Below are 18,076 nucleotides of genomic sequence, written 5' to 3'. Positions count from 1 at the left end.
CTAAAAAACGCTAACGCGGAAAAACGCTCAAAAACGCTATTGCAAAAACTCTGAAAAAAGCTGAAAAAAGTTAAAAAAAATCACTGCAAAGATACTGGCGTTTTCATAACGTTATTTTAACAGCCTGTGTGCATGAGGGCATAAATTCACCTTTTTCCACCCAAGACCTCCAGCTCTCTAGTTAACTGGTCACCTCTTCCTATGCTCTCCTCCAGGACTTCTCCCATTCTTTGGAATTCCCTACCCCAATCTGTCCGGCTGTCTCCAACACTATCCTTCCTTTTATAACTTTTAGACGATCCCTGAAAACTTTTCTCTTCAGAGAAGCCTATCCTGCCTCCACCTAAACAACTGTACTTTTTTATTTTCTCCATCAGCCCATCCCCCACAGTTATTATCCTCTGTTTCACTTGACCCTCCCTTTTTTAGATTGTAAGCTCTAATGAGCAGGCCCCACTAATTCCTCCTGTATTGAATTGTATTGTAACCATACTGTCGAGTTCACGCTGTAAAATGCTACACAAACTGTTGACACTATATAAATTCTGTATAATAATAGAAATCTAAGTATATTCCTCACCTGACAAAGGGGTTAATCCCCGAAACGTGTAGTCTGATCGAGCTCTTCCTCCTTCCTCCCCACTCCTCCTTCCTTCCCACCTCCCTCCCTCTGCCGCTTGAGACCGTTCAGCGGCTGTAGCTGCCTGCTTGTGCACTGACTCTGCAGCCCTGCTCTTGCTGCTTTCCATCCCTGGGACCGTACAGCTCCACACTGTCCCACCGAGTTCCAGTACTGAGTGAGCTCTCCCGGGGCTCCCTGTCCCCCTCCAGGAACTCTGGGATTTGACACAGGCTTTTTCATCTGGCTCTGCCTGGAAAGTTTGGGAGCTGAGCTTTTACAACGGAGATCACTGCCCCTCTCCATCAGCCCTAGGGCTTAAAGGGGTTGTAAAACCTCCTGTAATGCTGCAGCCCCCCAAGCCCCCGTTTTACTTACCTGTACCCGTTCTATCACATCCCAGGGACGAGCACACCAGCAAAAGCCGGTGTCTCAGGTCCTGATTAGATGGATTGATAGCAGCGCAGCCATTGGTTCCCGCTGCTGTCAATCAAATTCAATTACCTGAGGGGTGGGGCCGAGTCATACATTCGGCTTCTATGGACGCCAAATGAATGACTCGGGAGCGCGCCCGCAATGTAAACCCCCCAGAAGAACGCTTCTACTGGGGCTTTATCTAATGCGGGGAGGAGCCGTGAGAGCCGCCCAGGGACCCCAGAAGAGGATTTCAGGCCACTCTGTGCAAAACTAACTGCCCAGTGGAGGTAAGTATGACAAAACAAAACAAAGCTTTAGTGTCACTTTAAGATAACCATCCATCCCTTTCGGCTCTGCGGAGATGACACGGAAGCCGTGAGTCAGTGTTCACAGGGCATATTCCTTCCCCTTGGTTTTATTGTTTGGAATTTTGATACATGGTTTCATTATTCTTCTTTTTGGAATTAGTCTGTTACTTTTACATCTGTTTTTACCTCTTATTATTCTACTGGAACTGCACTCCTTATGTTAATATATTTTTGTTCTTCTCTGGTCTTTTGAGTTTGGGAGCTGCGTTTATTTTTATTACAAGTTTGCTTGGATACATCCATGCGCCTGGCTCTCTTGTTTATAGAAATCCAAATACCCTTTTCCTAATCAATATACAGCTGTCACATGACCCAGATCTTTCTCATCATGCCAGCATGGAAACATAGGCAGGAGGAGCTTCTAGTTCTCTGCTGCTGCTCACATCTTAAAAAACAGCATTTGGAATACAGTGTCAAATTATATCAATTATCTTTTTTTAATTGTCATACAAACATATATTTGAAATTAAATCTTTATTTTGGGGAAATAACATGGTGTGGGCGAATTTCTGCCAGTCACAGGCTGTGTCATGTCCCCTCCAGCCTGTGTCTTAGAATAAAAGTGAGGTGAAGCCATCATTAATCTACATGTAATATCCCGCTCCTTTTGCGTTTAGCCCGTTGGTCGGCATGGAAGAGGGAGTGGGCTGTCATTTACCACTGGATACACCCACATGTGTGACTCTATAGTCACATGTGGCTACTCAGCTGTGATAGGGAGGAAATGCTCTGCTTAGAAATTTGCTGCAAACTGAGCATGTGCAGAGTTGCCACCATAGCTGCAAAATCCCTAGCTGAATTGGGGACATGAACAGACAGTGGAGATGGAGAGCAGCAGAATCAGCCAGGCTTTTTGCAGAACACAGAAAATAAATCTCCTAGTGCCTGAGTGAATATGAACAGCATGTAATACAGCATTTTACATAGGTAATTTTTATTATTTATTTATTTTTTTACGTCAGTTTAGTGACACTTTAAGTCCAACTAGTGAAATTTTATCCCTATTCTGAGTTGTCATATGTTATAAGAGCTATAATTCTCTTTGCAGTTGGAAATTCCTACAAAGGAAGCTGCTTGGCAAGAGAGAGGTAAGAAGAATGGTTGGTTGGTTGGTTGGTTTATAGGAGGAACAGATTTCATAGTAGGCATCACTGTTGTGGTGATGTTAGAGGAGCCCCAAGCTCCCCACCAAAAAATGAAGACTGCAGCTACAGATACTGTAGCTGCTTACTTTAAATATTATGATACTTGCCTGTCCAGGCATCCAGCGATGTCCTCACCTGAGCCAATTCTTGCCCTTTTTGGTGGAGCTCCTGTTTAACTTCATTCCCAGTTAGTTCAAAGAGCAGGTAAGGTACAGAGAGATGACACAGTTTTGCACAGTTGCAGACTCTTTACAATCTTTGTCACCTTCCCTAAACCGCATAGCATGTAGCACAGCAGGTGTAGATGGAACACAAAAATGGATCCATCATTTCTAGATCTGGCTGGTGTAAGGGGCCTTACATTAAAGTATAACTAAAGAAAGAAGATTAGAGCACCAACCAGGTCTTTTTTTTGTGCCCTATTTCAGAGGGATTTTCTCTTGTTCCCTATATTGGCTATGGGACAGGAAATCAAGAGAAATCTCACCAATCGGACAGATGACAAAAAAAAAAAAAAACCTGACTATGTCATAACGCTTCCTTAAGTCGACCGAGATTTCACGGTGGGGATGGTGTGTTCAGGGTGATGTGCAGTGTAAGTTTTCCGCAACACACAGCTATTTGCTTTTAGGCCAAAAAGTTCAATTTTGGTCTCATCTGACCAGAGTACCTTCTTCCACATGTTTGCTTTGTCCTCCACATGGCTTCTCACAAACTGCAAATGGGACTTATGGGTTTCTGTCAACAATGACTTTCTTCTTGCGACTCTTCCATAAAGGCCAGATTTGTGAAGTGCACTACTAATAGTTGTCCTGTGGACAGATTCTCCCACCTGAGCTGTGGATCTCTGCAGCTCCTCCAGAGTTACCATGGGCCTCCTGGCTACTTCTCTGAATGCTCTCCTTGCCCGGCCTGTCAGTTTAGGTGGACAGCCATGACTTGGTAGGTTTACAGTTGTGCCATACTCTTTCCATTTTCGGTTAATGGATTGAACGGTGCACCTTGAGATGTTCAAAGCTTGGGGTATTTTTTTTTTTTTTTATAACCCAATTCTCCTTTAAACTTCTCCAACTTTATCCCTGACATGTCTGATGTGTTCCTTGGCCTTCATGATGCTGTTTGTTTGCTAAGGTTCTCTAACAAACCTCTGAGGGCTTCACAGAACAGCATTTGTATTGTACTGTATTTATACTGAGATTAAATTACACACACGTGGGCTCTATTTACTAATTATGTGACTTCTGAAGGCAATTGGTTCCATTAGATTTTAGTTGGGGGTATCGGAGTAAAGAGGGCTGAATACAAATGCACGCCACACTTTTCAGGTATATATTTGTAAAAAAATTTGAAAACCATTTATAATTTTCCTTCCATTTCACAATTATGTGCCACTTTGTGTTTAGTCTATCACATAAAATCCCAATAAAATACATTACGTTTTTAGCTTGGTAACATGACAAAATGTGGAAAGGGGTATGAATACTTTTTCAAAGCACTGTATATTTGCATGCCAATTTAAAACGGTTTATTGGCATTATTTATTTTTACTCTTTTTCAAGAATGTTTTTTGTTTAGTTTTTTTTTATTTTGAATGTGACCAGCAGCAGAGGACTAGAAGCTCCTCCTGCTGTTTTCCTGCAGACAGGATGGGAAAGATCTGGGTCATGTGACGGCTGTATATGAATTAGGAAAAATGCACCGAGAGGATATTTATTTTATTTTTTCATTAAAATAATTACAGTGCCATCATCCACATACAGAAATAGAAGGGACAATGTAAATTGAACCGTGTGTGTTTAGTATCACTTTAATGCACAATATAGTGTTCAGCTGTTTGCCTGGTGTCTGTCTTTGATAGCCATAACTATGTTGTTAGCATTAAAAACTGTGCAGACACTTTCTCATGAACAATTTATGTGCCTACGAATGTAACCATATTTAGAAATCTTTGCTGTGGACACACTATTCGTTTTGTCACCCCTGGGTTAGGATGGTAGGATGTGTGAACATGAGTGTTTTTCTATGTTGCCCTGTGTGTGATCTGCATTCTGTTCAAATGATGTTGAAAGCAGCTGGGGGCATCTGAGGTGAAACAACTGTTATCTTTCTGGCACAGAGGCTAGTACATTAAAGAACTAAGATTTTTTTTTTTTTTTTTTTTATTAAGGCAAAGAACAAACGGCATCATGCAGCAGCACTTGACAACCAGGCAGTGTATTTTTGTTTTGTTTTTTTGTTTTTTTTCTTTGGTTTGATTACAGTAGGCTGACCAAAACTGATGCTGACCTGATTGCTAAGCTTTGACTGCATCATATTGCTCAATGATCCTGTCCCTTTGTATCTTATTTTGCCTCTAAGCACATATTTTTCCTGTTAATCAGACATAAGAGATTTTAATTGACATCTCTGAGATGCATCTTGTTGAAAAAAATAAAAGTACAGTGCTGAATTTCTAGACTCTGCCAATTCTAAAGCTGGCCACAGCCATGGAGGGAGGTTAGCCATGATCTGATCACCGAAAGATCTTTTTAAAATAGTTCATGCTGTTCACTTGCTTTCCTGATTAAGTGCAGATTAAAAGGAACTTGTCATGAGACTGATACATAACATGCCACTGCCGATCTCCTGCTGAAACATTTTTAATTGCCCGGTTGACTGTGACTTTATCTTCTAACATTGATGAGTCAGGACAAGAGGTATACGGTCCTTTTCCCTTCCATCATTCCTTGTGAAAGATCTGCCTGTGTTACACCTGGTACTCCTAATTACATAGGAGATTAGAGTGATGATATCCTTTTAATACATTGTGTCCTGTACACAATCTGGTGTTGATGTTTTGAAAAGTGAACCACCTGCAGGAACCCACATGCACTTAGTGGGTATAAAAAATAATCCCCTCTTTTGTTGGTTTGCAGCCTCAAATGAAGACACATGTTTTTTGTTTTATCCAGCTGTATTTACTCAGTGCAACTTATAACATCCAAGTGAAAGATATATAATATCAACATGTCAGAAAGAAATCAAAAGCAGAATCATTGAGTTGGAAAAAGGATTACCCCCATTTGTCAGTATTTTGTTGAACCACCTTTTGTTTTAAAGGGGTTATAAACCCTCAAGGTTTTTCACCATAATGCATTCTATGCATTGCGGTAAAAAACCCTTCTGTAGTGCAGCAGCCCCCTAGAGCCTCCCTTTTACCTACCTGATCCCGATCGTTCCATCAACGGGGATAAGCACAGCAGCTCCAGCCACTGTCCCGGGTCCTCATTGATTAGATTGATAGCAGCAGGAGCCACTAGCTCCCGTTGCTGTCAATCAAATCCAGTGACACTTGAGCCGGGGGGCAGGGCCAAGTCCTGCTGTCTGTGTCAATGGACACTGCAGCAGGACTCGGGAGCATGTCCGTACAAGTGCCCTCATGAAAAGCGGCTCTCCGTAGAAGAGGAAGTGCCAGGAGCGCCGCTGGGGGACCCCGGAAGAGGAGGATCGGGGCCGCTCTGTGCAAAACCCTTGCACAGAGGAGGCAAGTATGACATGTTTATAAAAAAAACTTTACAACCCCTTTTAATTACAGCCTTTAGTCTGTTTGGATATGTCTCTACTACATTTGCACATGTAGACTTTGCAATATTTGCCCACTCTACTTTGCAGAACTGCTCAGGTTCACTTAAATGTGATGGTGACCGTTTGTGGACTGCAGTCTTGAAGTCATTTCGCAGATTTTCAATGGGGTTTAAGTCTGGGCTCTCTGACTAGGCCATGCAAGGACAGTCACATTTTTCTCTATCAAACACATTTTTGCTGTGTGTTTTGGGTCATTGTCATGTTGGAAGATAAACCTCCAAGCTTTACTGTAGGAATGGTGTTATTTGGATGGTGAGCTGTATTGGCTTTCTGCCAGACGCATCATTTGGTGTTACATAGTTACATAGTAGGTGAGGTTGAAAAAAGACACAAGTCCATCAAGTCCAACCTATGTGTGTGATTATGTGTCAGTATTACATTACATATCCCTGTATGTTGCGGTCATTCAGGTGATTATCTAATAGTTTCTTGAAGCTATCAATGCTCCCCGCTGAGACCACCGCCTGTGGAAGGGAATTCCACATCCTTGCCGCTCTTACAGTAAAGAACCCTCTACGTAGTTTAAGGTTAAACCTCTTTTCTTCTAATTGTAATGAGTGGCCACGAGTCTTATTAAACTCTCTTCTGCGAAAAAGTTTTTTATCCCTATTGTGGGGTCACCAGTACAGTATTTGTAAATTGAAATCATATCCCCTCTAAAGCGTCTCTTCTCCAGAGAGAATAAGTTCAGTGCTCGCAACCTTTCCTCATAACTAAGATCCTCCAGACCCTTTATTAGCTTTGTTGCCCTTCTTTGTACTCGCTCAATTTCCAGTACATCCCTCCTGAGGACTGGTGCCCAGAACTGGACAGCATACTCCAGGTGCGGCCAGACCAGAGTCTTGTAGAGCGGGAGAATTATCGTTTTATCTCTGGAGTTGATCCCCCTTTTAATGCATGCCAATATTCTGTTTGCTTTATTAGCAGCAGCTTGGCATTGCATGCCATTGCTGAGCCTATCATCTACTAGGACCCCCAGGTCCTTTTCCATCCTAGATTCCCCCAGAGGTTCTCCCCCCAGTGTATAGATTGCATTCATATTTTTGCCACCCAAATACATTATTTTACATTTTTCTACATTGAACCCCATTTGCCATGTAGTCGCCCACCCCATTAATTTGTTCAGGTCTTTTTGCAAGGTTTCCACATCCTGCAGAGAAGTTATTGCCCTGCTTAGCTTAGTATCGTCTGCAAATACAGGGATTGAACTGTTTATCCCATCCTCCAGGTCGTTTATAAACAAATTAAATAGGATTGGTCCCAGCACAGAACCCTGGGGAACCCCACTACCCACCCCTGACCATTCTGAGTACTCCCCATTTATCACCACCCTCTGAACACGCCCTTGTAGCCAGTTTTCAATCCATGTACCCACCCTATGGTCCATGCCAACGGACCTTATTTTGTACAGTAAACGTTTATGGGGAACTGTGTCAAATGCTTTTGCAAAATCCAGATACACCACGTCTACAGGCCTTCCTTTATCTAGATGGCAACTCACCTCCTCATAGAAGGTTAATAGATTGGTTTGGCAAGAAGGATTCTTTATGAATCCATGCTGATTACTGCTAATGATATCGTTCTTATTACTAAAATCTTGTATATAGTCCCTTATCATCCCCTCCAAGAGTTTACATACTATTGATGTTAGGCTAACTGGTCTGTAATTCCCAGGGATGTTTTTTGGGCCCTTTTTAAATATTGGTGCTACATTGGCTTTTCTCCAATCAGCTGGTACCATTCCAGTCAATAGACTGTCTGTCTGTAAAAATTAGGAACAACGGTCTGGCAATCACCTGACTGAGTTCCCTAAGTACCCTCGGATGCAAGCCATCTGGTCCCAGTGATTTATTAATGTTAAGTTTCTCAAGTCTAATTTTAATTCCATCCTCTGTTAACCATGGAGGTGCTTCCTGTGTTGTGTCATGAGGATAAACACTGTAGTTTTGGTTACTGAAGCCCCCCGATTCACTCGTGAAGACTGAGGAGAAGAATAAATTCAATACATTTGCCATCTCCCCATCCTTTGTAACCAGATGTCCTTCCTCATTCTTTATGGGCCAATATGGTCTGTCCTCCCTTTTTTACTGTTTACATACTTAAAGAATTTCTTGAGATTTTTTTTTGCTCTCCTCCGCTATGTGTCTTTCATGTTCCATCTTAGCCGTCCTAATTGCACCCTTACATTTCTTATTGCATTCTTTATAAAGTCTGAATGCTGAGGATGATCCCTCAACCTTGTATTTTTTGAAGGCCTTCTCCTTTGCTTTTATATGCATTTTTACATTGGAGTTAAGCCATCCAGGATTTTTGTTCGCTCTTTTAAATTTATTAACCAATGAGATGCATTGGCTAATGCCCTTATTTAATATGCTCTTAAAGCAAACCCATCTCTCCTCCGTATTCTTTGTTCCTAATATTTTATCCCAATTTATGCCTTTTAGCAAGGTTTGTAGTTTAGGGAAGTTGGCTCTTTTGAAATTCAGTGTCTTTGTGTTCCCTTCATGTTTCCTATTTGTGCGATTTATACTGAAACTAATTAACCTGTGATCGCTGTTACCTAAATTGCCCTGTATTTCCACATCTGTTATCAGGTCTGTATTGTTGGTAATCAGTAGATCCAATAATGTTTTATTTCTAGTTGGTGCGTCTACCATCTGACCCATAAAATTGTCCTACAAGACATTAAGGAACTGGCGAGCCTTAAATGAATGCGCGGTTCCCTCCGCCCAGTCTATGTCTGGATAATTAAAATCCCCCATTATGAGAACACTTCCCATCTTTGCTGCTAATCCAATTTGTGATAGGAGATCCGTCTCCACTTCCTCCCTCAGGTTAGGGGGCCTATAGCATACTCCCAGTATTATTTTCCCCTTCGCTTCATCCCTTTGGAGTTCTACCCATAAGGATTCCACCTCCTCTCTAGCTCCCTCAGTGATGTCATCTCTCACATTCACTTGTACATTATTCTTGATATATAGGCATACCCCTCCCCCTTTTTTACCCTCTCTATCCTTGCGGTATAGGGTATACCCTTGAATGTTTGCCAGCCAATCATGAGAGCTGTTGAACCAGGTCTCTGAAATTCCCACAAAATCCAAATCCTCCTTGTACAACAGTATCTCTAGTTCACCCATCTTGTCCGCCATGCTCCTGGCATTGGTGAACATGCCACATAGTTTAGACCAGTCGCATATTGTCCTCGTATTGGGTGTTTCAAGATTGCAACTAGGACTTGTTACTATACTCACCTTGTGTTTTTGTGCTTTGGTTAACCTACCACTAATGCCCCCAATACTACCCTCTGGAATATCTTCCGTGCTGGCTATCACTGTCTCTGGACCCTCCCCCCCATCGTCTAGTTTAAAACCCCTCTAACTTTTTGGCCATCTTCATTCCCAACAGATCTGCACCCTCCTCATTTAGGTGCAGTCCGTCCCTTCTATAGTACCGGTTACCGACTGAGAAGTCGGCCCAGTCCTCCAGGAACCCAAACCCCTCCTTACTACACCAGCTCTTCAGCCACTTGTTTACTTCCCTAATCTCCCTCTGCCTTTCTGGTGTGGCTCGATGTACCGGTAGTATTCCTGAGAACACTACCTTGGAGGTCCTTTTCCTCAATTTAGCACCTAAGTCCCTAATATCGTTCTTTAGGACACTCCATCTGCCTCTGACTTTGTCATTGGTGCCAACGTGCACCATGACAGCCGGGTCTTCCCCAGCCCCTCCCAGTAATCTGTCCACAAGATCCATGATGTGCCGAACCCGAGCGCCCGGTAGACAACATACTGTTCGGCGCTTCAGGTCTTGGTTACAGATTGCCCTCTCTGTCCTTCTAAGAATTGAGTCCCCTACCACCAGAATCTGTCTTTCCTTTCCCTTTGCTGCCCCCCCACTCTTACTGGAGGAGTTCTTCCCCTGGCAGCTAGGAGAGTCCCTCATCTCCAGCAGTGCTGGTCCCTGACTGGTTTCACCAATGTCACTCAATGGAGCGTACTTATTGGGATGCTCCAGTCCTGGATCGGCCTCTCTGGCATTTCCCCCTCTACCCCTCCTGACTGTCACCCATGTGTTGAGGCAAAATCATTCAATTTTAGTCTCATCTGATCATAACACCTTTGTTCCATGTGGCTTCAGAATCTTCAAGGTGTATTTTGGCAGCGCTCAATTGTTACTGCATGTGGCCTTTCTAGAGGAGTGGCGTTTTATTCTTTCAACCCTCCCATAAAAGGGTTGTGGAGAATTGTGATATTGTTACCACATGCACTCAATGACCACTCCTCTTTGTCATAAATTCCTGCAACTGCTTCAGGGTTTCTGTAGGCCTCTTGGTAGCCTCTCTGACCAGTTTCCCCCTGGCTCTTTCTTCCAGTTTGGAGTGATGGCCTGATCCAGGGAGGGTCTGTGTTGTACCAAATACCTTCCACTTCCTAATAATTTCACTGTGCTCCTAGGCATTGATAAAGTCTTTGAATTTTTTTGTATTCATCTCCTACCTTGTGCCTGTCCACAACTTTATCCTGGTGACAGTGCCTTGCCATCCATAGTTGATTGCTTCAGTTGCAGTACCAGGGACCAGGGACTGAAATACTCCTGGAAAGCCCTTTTCATGCTGAGCTAATCAAAATGACCACAGCTGATCACAGTTGGAAGTCAAATGGCTTTGTGTGCCATTTGAGAAAGTTTTCAACTCAGGTTGCAAAGCGACAATCTGATTATTTTAAAAGGGGGTGATACTTTTCTATACACACTGTACCTGCAACATCATTTAGTATCTTCTGTTTAGCCCAAATGCCAGGCATTCAGTGAGGAAAGTGGTGAAACTTGCCAGCCCCTTCCCTGCTTTCGCAGATACAGCACATTGCATTATATTCAATTTTATATTTTTAAAAATTCCAGTATGCATTTTTCTGGATGGTCCATTAACATCACTGGTCCTTCCTCAGCAGCAGTAGAGGTTCTTGGGTCTGGAAAACATTGTGCTCTTGTAGTAATGAGTAAGGGCATTGCTGTCCAGGATTATTGAGAGGCCAGGCTAGCATTATGATCTCACCTAGAGGGCACCTCTGACGGCCTGGGCTCTCAGGAAGCAGGTTAAATGTCAAAGAGGAACTGCTGGAAACAACTAAGAATTGAGGGTAAGTATTGCGGCCAGAATTGCTTTTTTAATTGTACACCTGCTGAGTATCCCTTATTTCTAATTTATTTTTAAAAGGTGGAGTTGGGTTTAAATATGGCATTTTTTTACACAAGATACACATGAACAATGCACACTTATATCCTATTAAAGTGTAGAATTAGGGGCCATCTGTGTCCCATAGGGGAGATTTCCCTTCACTGAGTGCTGGTTCACACAGGGGCAACTTGTCAGGCGACCTAGCTGCCTGACAATTCGCCTCCCGTTCTGTACAATGGAACCGTTCTAATAGGAGCGACGCAAGTCGCTCCGACTTAGAAAAAGGTTACTGTACTACTTGGGGCGACTTGCATAGACTTCTATACAGAAGTCATTTTGCAAGTCGCTGTGGCAGTTGTGTGCAGGTCGCCTCGGTGAGGCGACCTGCAAGTCGTGCAGCCCCTGTGTGAACCGGGGCTTACTGTCCCAGAGCAAAACAGTAAGGCTTGTTTCACACAGGCTTCAGCTTGTATAAGAGCTGTGTGAACAGCAAAAGTTTAAAAAGCATTTGTGGAGCTTTCAGTAAGCTCTGTTTGAAGCCTTTTAAAGTACCATTCCAGCTCCAGTTTGCAATTACTGAACACTGATCCTAATGGGAGTGCCGACTACCACTTTGAGCATGCTGCTAGCAGGCTTCAGCATAACTTGAACCTTATTGAAAGCCTGCTAGTAGCTTCTTTAACGTGATAGTTGGCTTTGCCGTTTAAGATCTGTGTATAATATTTCCAAACAGCAGCTGAAGGGCACTTTAAAAGCTTTGAAAAAGCTGCCTGAAGCATGGCAAAAGCTTTGCAAAAACAGTTGAAGCCCAAATGAAACAGGCCTAAGTGAGGTAATCCTAGTGTGACGCCAGAACCAGAACTAGTCTTCTTTTTGGAAGATTTCCCTTCCTATTATTTTGGGGGCAACCCAAAATGTGGGATTTTCTTTTACTTCTTTTAACGGTAAACAGGACAAATAGGGAGGGTGAATCTCTCTAACAGGGGCACAGACAGCAGTGCACAGCTTTGAACGAGAGAATCTGGATGCCGCACACCGGATAAGGTTGAAAAAAGCGTCTTTATTGTAAAAGCTGGATCATCAAAAATACAGGACAATCTGGCAGAAGGTACAAGCTCAGTTGACGCGTTTCGCACTCATGAGCGCTTACTCATAGCACAGACAGCAGTACAACCTGACAGGTGTTCTAATCCTTTTCCACCCCATCTACAGCTATAAAAGGTTTTGCCTTTATACATCCCTGTGCATTGTAAACTTCAAGGCAAAAACATTCCAACCAATATTTCATAGCAAGAAGCCCACCAAGGTTACCTGTCTGTAGGTACTAGTTTAGAAAGTATCATAAGTAAATACAGGTCATGTAGCTATCAGAAAATACTTTAGAAGCCCAATTGAAGTGTAGCAAGATATTTAAAAGATAGCATGAGTGAAGCTAGGTCTGTAGTCGTACTTTTGTTGGTACAATATATAAGTTGGAAACTCTGGGGGTTATTTACGAAAGGCAAATCCACTTTGCACTACAAGTGGACTTAGAAGTTCAGTCGCTGTAGATCTAAGGGGGGCATGCAAGGAAAATAAAAAACAGCATTTTAGCTTGCACATGATTGGATGATAAAATCAGCAGAGCTTCCCCTCATTTCAGATCTACCCCCTAGATCTACAGTGACTGCACTTCCAAGTGCACTTGTAGTGCAAAGTGGATTTGCCTTTCGTAAATAACCCCCTCAGTCTTCCAACCTCAAACTTGGCCCAACACATTCTTTTTATTCTTTTCAGTTGAAAAAGTGGTTTTGAAGCTGGAGTATTGGAAAAATAAGTTGTAAAAATGGGATTTGTTATAACTGTTTGTTCAATGGAAAATACAGATAGTTGGTAACAATTTGCAAATTCACAGGTAAGATTAAAATCTTCCTTGGCTAGGTATTTTAGTTGTTGGTATAATGTATATTGCACATAGCTAGTAGACTGTTCAGGCAGCACATTGGAACAAATTATACTGGAGAGTGTCCAGTGCGGGACAATGATGCCCATTCATAGACACTCAGTGACTTGGAACAAAGAGGGGTTTCATCAAGGCTCTTTATAGTATGGGAATACTCCTGTTTGGAAAGACACTGGCGTCAGTGTGTTTACAAATGAGAAAACACGAGGACAGCAATGTGGGCATTTTTGCTTTTTTCCTCCATATTTTGGGCCTCTGCAAGCTGGTTATAAATACTTTCCCTCCTCCTCAATAGAGAATAAAAGGGTTGATTTATAAAGAAAAGTGTACCCAAAAAGTGTGTTGGGCTAGTTGCTAGGAGAATATCTGAGAAATATATGTACACACACTTATTATTCGTCATTTTTCAGATTTCTCCTTAGAGTGGTTTTAATCTCTTTCTCTCTTTCTCTCTTTCTCTCTCTCTCTCTCTTTCTCTCTTTCTCTTCTTTCTCTCTTTCTCTCTTTCTCTCTTTCTCTCTTTTTTTTCTTCCCCTCCCCCATTAATGTACACACAGCACCCCATATTGACAGAAAAACACTGAATTGTTGACATTTTTGCAGGTTTATTTAAAAAGAAAAAACTGAAATATCACATGGTCCTAAGTATTCTGAACCTTTGCTGTGACACTCATATATTTAACTCAGGTGCTGTCCATTTCTTCTGATCATCCTTGAGATGGTTCTACACCTTCATTTGAGTCCAGCTGTGTTTGATTATACTGATCGGACTTGATTAGGAAAGCCACACACCTGTCTATATAGGACCTTACAGCTCACAGTGCATGTCAGAGCAAATGAGAATCATGAGATCAAAGGAAGTACCTGAAGAGCTCAGAGACAATTGTGGCAAGGCACAGATCTGGCCAAGGTTACAAAAAAAATTCTGCTACACTTAACCACTTACCGACCGCCGCACGATGATGTACGTCCAAACTTTGAACGGGGATATCGTTGTAATGGCAGCAGCTAGCTGCCATAACCCCGGTATCCCTGTTTTTGTGCGGCGGCCGGCTTTCAGATAAAAGTGGTCCCTGCGGCGGATTCGCCACGAGATCACCTTTATCGGTGGCGGGAGAGGGCCCCCCCCTCCCGCCGCGATCTGATGTCCTCCACCGCTTACCGGAGCCGTCGTAGCGGCAGAGGCGATCGCATCTGTCTCCGTCCTGTGTCTGGAGACAAGTGAGGCTAAGATGGCGCTCACTCGTCTCCATGACACTGCTGGGCGGAAGCGACGTCAAAACGTCACTTCCGTCCACGCCTCTTAAAGGCACATTTTTTCAAATGTCATTTTTTTTAAATGACTTTTTTTTTTTTTTTTTTTTTTTTTTATTATTGCATTTTAGTGTAAATATAAGATCTGAGGTCTTTTTGACCCCAGATCTCATATTTAAGAGGTCCTGTCATGCTTTTTTCTATTACAGGGGATGTTTACATTCCTTGTAATAGGAATAAAAGTGACACCATTTTTTTTTTTTTTTTTTTTTTTTTAAACAGTGTAAAAATAAATAAAATATTGTAAAATAAAAAAAAAATTGAAAAAAAAAAATTTTAACCCCCCCCCCCCCTCCGTCCCGACGAGCTCGCGCGCAGAAGCGAACGCATACGCGAGTAGCGCCCGCATATGAAAACAGTGGTCAAACCACACGTGAGGTATCGCCGCGACCGGTAGAGCGAGAGCAATAATTCTAGCCCTAGACCTCCTCTGTACCGCAAAATATGCAACCTGTAGAATTTTTTAAATGTCGCCTATGGAGATTTTTGAGGGTAAAAGTTTGAAGCCATTCCACGAGCGGGCGCAATTTTCAAGCGTGACATGTTGGGTATCAATTTACTTGGCGTAACATTATATTTCACAATATAAAAAAAAAATTGGGCTAACTTTACTGTTGTCTTATTCTTCTTTTTTTTTTTGTTTTTTTTTTTATTCAAAAAAGTGAATTTTTTCAAAAAAAAGTGCGATTTTAAGACCTCTGCGCAAATATGGTGCAAAAAAAAAGTATTGCAACGACTGCCATTTTATTCTCTAGGGTGTTAGAAGAAAAACCATATATAATGTTTGGGAGTTCTAAGTAATTTTCTAGCAAAAAAACCTGTTTTAAACATATAAACACCTAAAATCCAAAACGAGGCTGGTCCTTAAGTGGTTAAGGTTCCTAAGAGCACAGTGGCCTCCATAATCCTTAAATGGAAGACGTTTGGGACAACCAGAACCCTTCCTAGAGCTGGCCGCCTGGCCAAACTGAGCTATCGGGGGAGAAGAGCCTTGGTGAGAGACGTAAAGAAGAACCCAAAGATCACTGTGGCTGAGCTCCAGAGATGCAGTCGGGAGATGGGAGAAAGTTGTAGAAAGTCAATCATGACTGTAGCCCTCCACCAGTCGGGGCTTTATGGCAGAGTGGCCCGACGGAAGCCTCTCCTCAGTGCAAGACACATGAAAGCCTGTATGGAGTTTGCTAAAAAACACCTGAAGGACTCCAAGATGGTGAGAAATAAGATTCTTTGGTCTGATGAGACCAAGATAGAACTTTTTAGCCTTATTTCTAAGCGGTATGTGTGGAGAAAACCAGGCACTGCTCATCACCTGTCCAATACAGTCCCAACAGTGAAGCATGGTGGTGGCAGCATCATGCTGAGGGGGTGTTTTTCAGCTGCAGGGACAGGACAACTGGTGGCAATTGAGGCAAAAATGAATGCGGCCAAGTACAGGGATATCCTGGATGAAAACCTTCTCCAGAGTGCTCAAGACCTCAGACTGGGCCGAAGGTTTACCTTCCAACAAGACAATGACCCTAAGCACACAGCTAAAATAACAAAGGTGTGGCTTCACAACAACTCCGTGACTGTTCTTGAATGGCCCAGCCAGAGCCCTGACTTAAACCCAATTGAGCATCTCTGGAGAGACCTAAAAATGGCTGTCCACCAACGTTTACCATCCAACCTGACAGAACTGGAGAGGATCTGCAAGGAGGAATGGCAGAGGATCCCCAAATCCAGGTGTGAAAAACTTGTTGCATCTTTCCCAAAAAGACTCATGGCTGTATTAGATCAAAAGGGTGTTTCTACTAAATAGTGAGCAAAGGGTCTGAATACTTAGGACCATGTGATATTTCAGTTTTTCTTTTTTAATAGATCTGGAAAAATGTCAACAATTCTGTGTTTTTCTGTCAATATGGGGTGCTGTGTGTACATTAATGAGGGAAAAAAAATGAACAAATGAACTTAAATGATTTTAGCAAATGGCTGCAATATAACCAAGAGTGAAAAATGTAAGGGGGTCTGAATATCTCTCTCTCTCTCTCTCTCTCTCTCTCTCTCTCATTTTTTTAAAATGGCGACTTTTACTGGGGAAACCGGACATAATGTAAGCTCGTTGCTTTCCGGGTTCCTATATCATACAGGCAATGAAAGCCTTTTTGTGATCCGCTGACGAAAGCGGGACAGCCTAATAAAGCTACGAGGGGCGGATGTCCCCGCTCGCTGCTTGTAAAAGCCCTTTCACAATGACCTCACGTTAGTGGTAAAGCGCCGCTATTTCTTATCGTACATCACGGAACACAGAGCCATAGTAGTTACTATGTGGGTTATAGGCCACCTTCAGGTGATGGACATTGGCACGCCCTAAATTAAAAAGTGCACTCCCTATATAACCCCTCCCACTGGTGGGAGTACCTCAGTTTTTTCGCCAGTGTCTAAGGTGTTAGTCATGAGTGAAGATGTGCTGTGCTCCACTGGAGCAATCCTTGCTGGGGCTAGCCATGCAGACCGGATCCATTCAAAGTGTCTTTTTGGCCGAATTGAATGGTACCCGGGCCTCGTACCTGACGAAACGATGTCTTGCCTGTAACGCTTCTCTTTTTGGAGAGCTGGACCCCAGGATCCAGTACTTTTTGGTAGTAAGGCCATAAAGTTTACTGGCGGAGGTGCTATCGCAGGTCCAGGATTGTGGGTTTCCCCAAGGATCCCCAGCTCCTGAAAGTTTAACGGAACCCACCGTGAAGAGTGAAGATTGGGTCTGTTAGTTTACCACAGAAAACCCTGCAGCGGGAAAGCTAAGTGGAGTTTTCTAAGAAATGTTTAAAATTTTCTTATGAATGTCTCCTTTAAATTAGTAAGTGTTGTCATGCCTATGTGTCACCACTGGGGGCTGTATTGTGCACTTGTGTCTCATGCTTCTCAGAGAGCTCACGTTTGTGTCCAGGAAGCAGCAAGTTTCTCTTCCTCCGGTCAGCAGCAAGACCTCCAGTAAGTCTGGGGGGTTCCCTCTCCCCACCAGACGCCCCCCTGTGCTGTTTTTTGTTCCCCTCTTCTTGGGGAAAGAGCGCCAAAGGATTTAAAAACAAACAAACGTCGCGATCCCATAGGATCAGGAACCCACGCTCACGTGGGAAAAAGCTTTTTTTCTAAAAAGAGGGGAAGGGCCGTAGACTTCGGGGGGACGGGGCTTAGTGCGGCGTTGGAGTCCTCCAACGTCCAGCACTGGAAGGTCTGTTTTAACCACTTAAAGACCAGCCTCGTTTTGGATTTTAGATGTTTACAACAGGTTTTTTTGCTAGAAAATTACTTAGAACCCCCAAACATTATATATTTTTTTTTCCTAACACCCTAGAGAATAAAATGGCGGTCATTGCAATGCTTTTTTTGCACCGTATTTGCGCACTTTTTTTGGAAAAAATTAACTTAGCAGTAAAGTTAGCCCAATTTTTTTTTATATATTGTGAAATATAATGTTACGCCAAGTAAATT

General features: G+C 42.8%; 1 protein-coding gene across 2 annotated transcripts in view; it reads left to right on the top strand.

Annotated features, from left to right (window-relative positions):
• Window positions 1-18,076, top strand: part of MFAP3L (microfibril associated protein 3 like) — a 108,292-nt gene that overhangs the window by 35,431 nt on the left and 54,785 nt on the right. Inside the window, exon 2 of one of the 2 annotated variants that reach the window (XM_073606361.1) lies at window positions 2,453-2,492. The exons of the other annotated variant lie outside the window; for it this stretch is intronic. The gene's annotated coding sequence lies outside the window, so the exon portion shown is untranslated. The remainder of the gene's footprint in view (window positions 1-2,452; window positions 2,493-18,076) is intronic. 2 annotated transcript variants of the gene reach the window in all.

The sequence above is a fragment of the Aquarana catesbeiana genome, linkage group LG01 (assembly GCF_042186555.1).
Source record: "Aquarana catesbeiana isolate 2022-GZ linkage group LG01, ASM4218655v1, whole genome shotgun sequence".
NCBI lineage: Eukaryota > Metazoa > Chordata > Amphibia > Anura > Ranidae > Aquarana > Aquarana catesbeiana.
The sequence above is the reverse complement of the archived record's forward strand: the minus strand, read 5'-3'. Positions and strand labels throughout refer to the sequence as shown.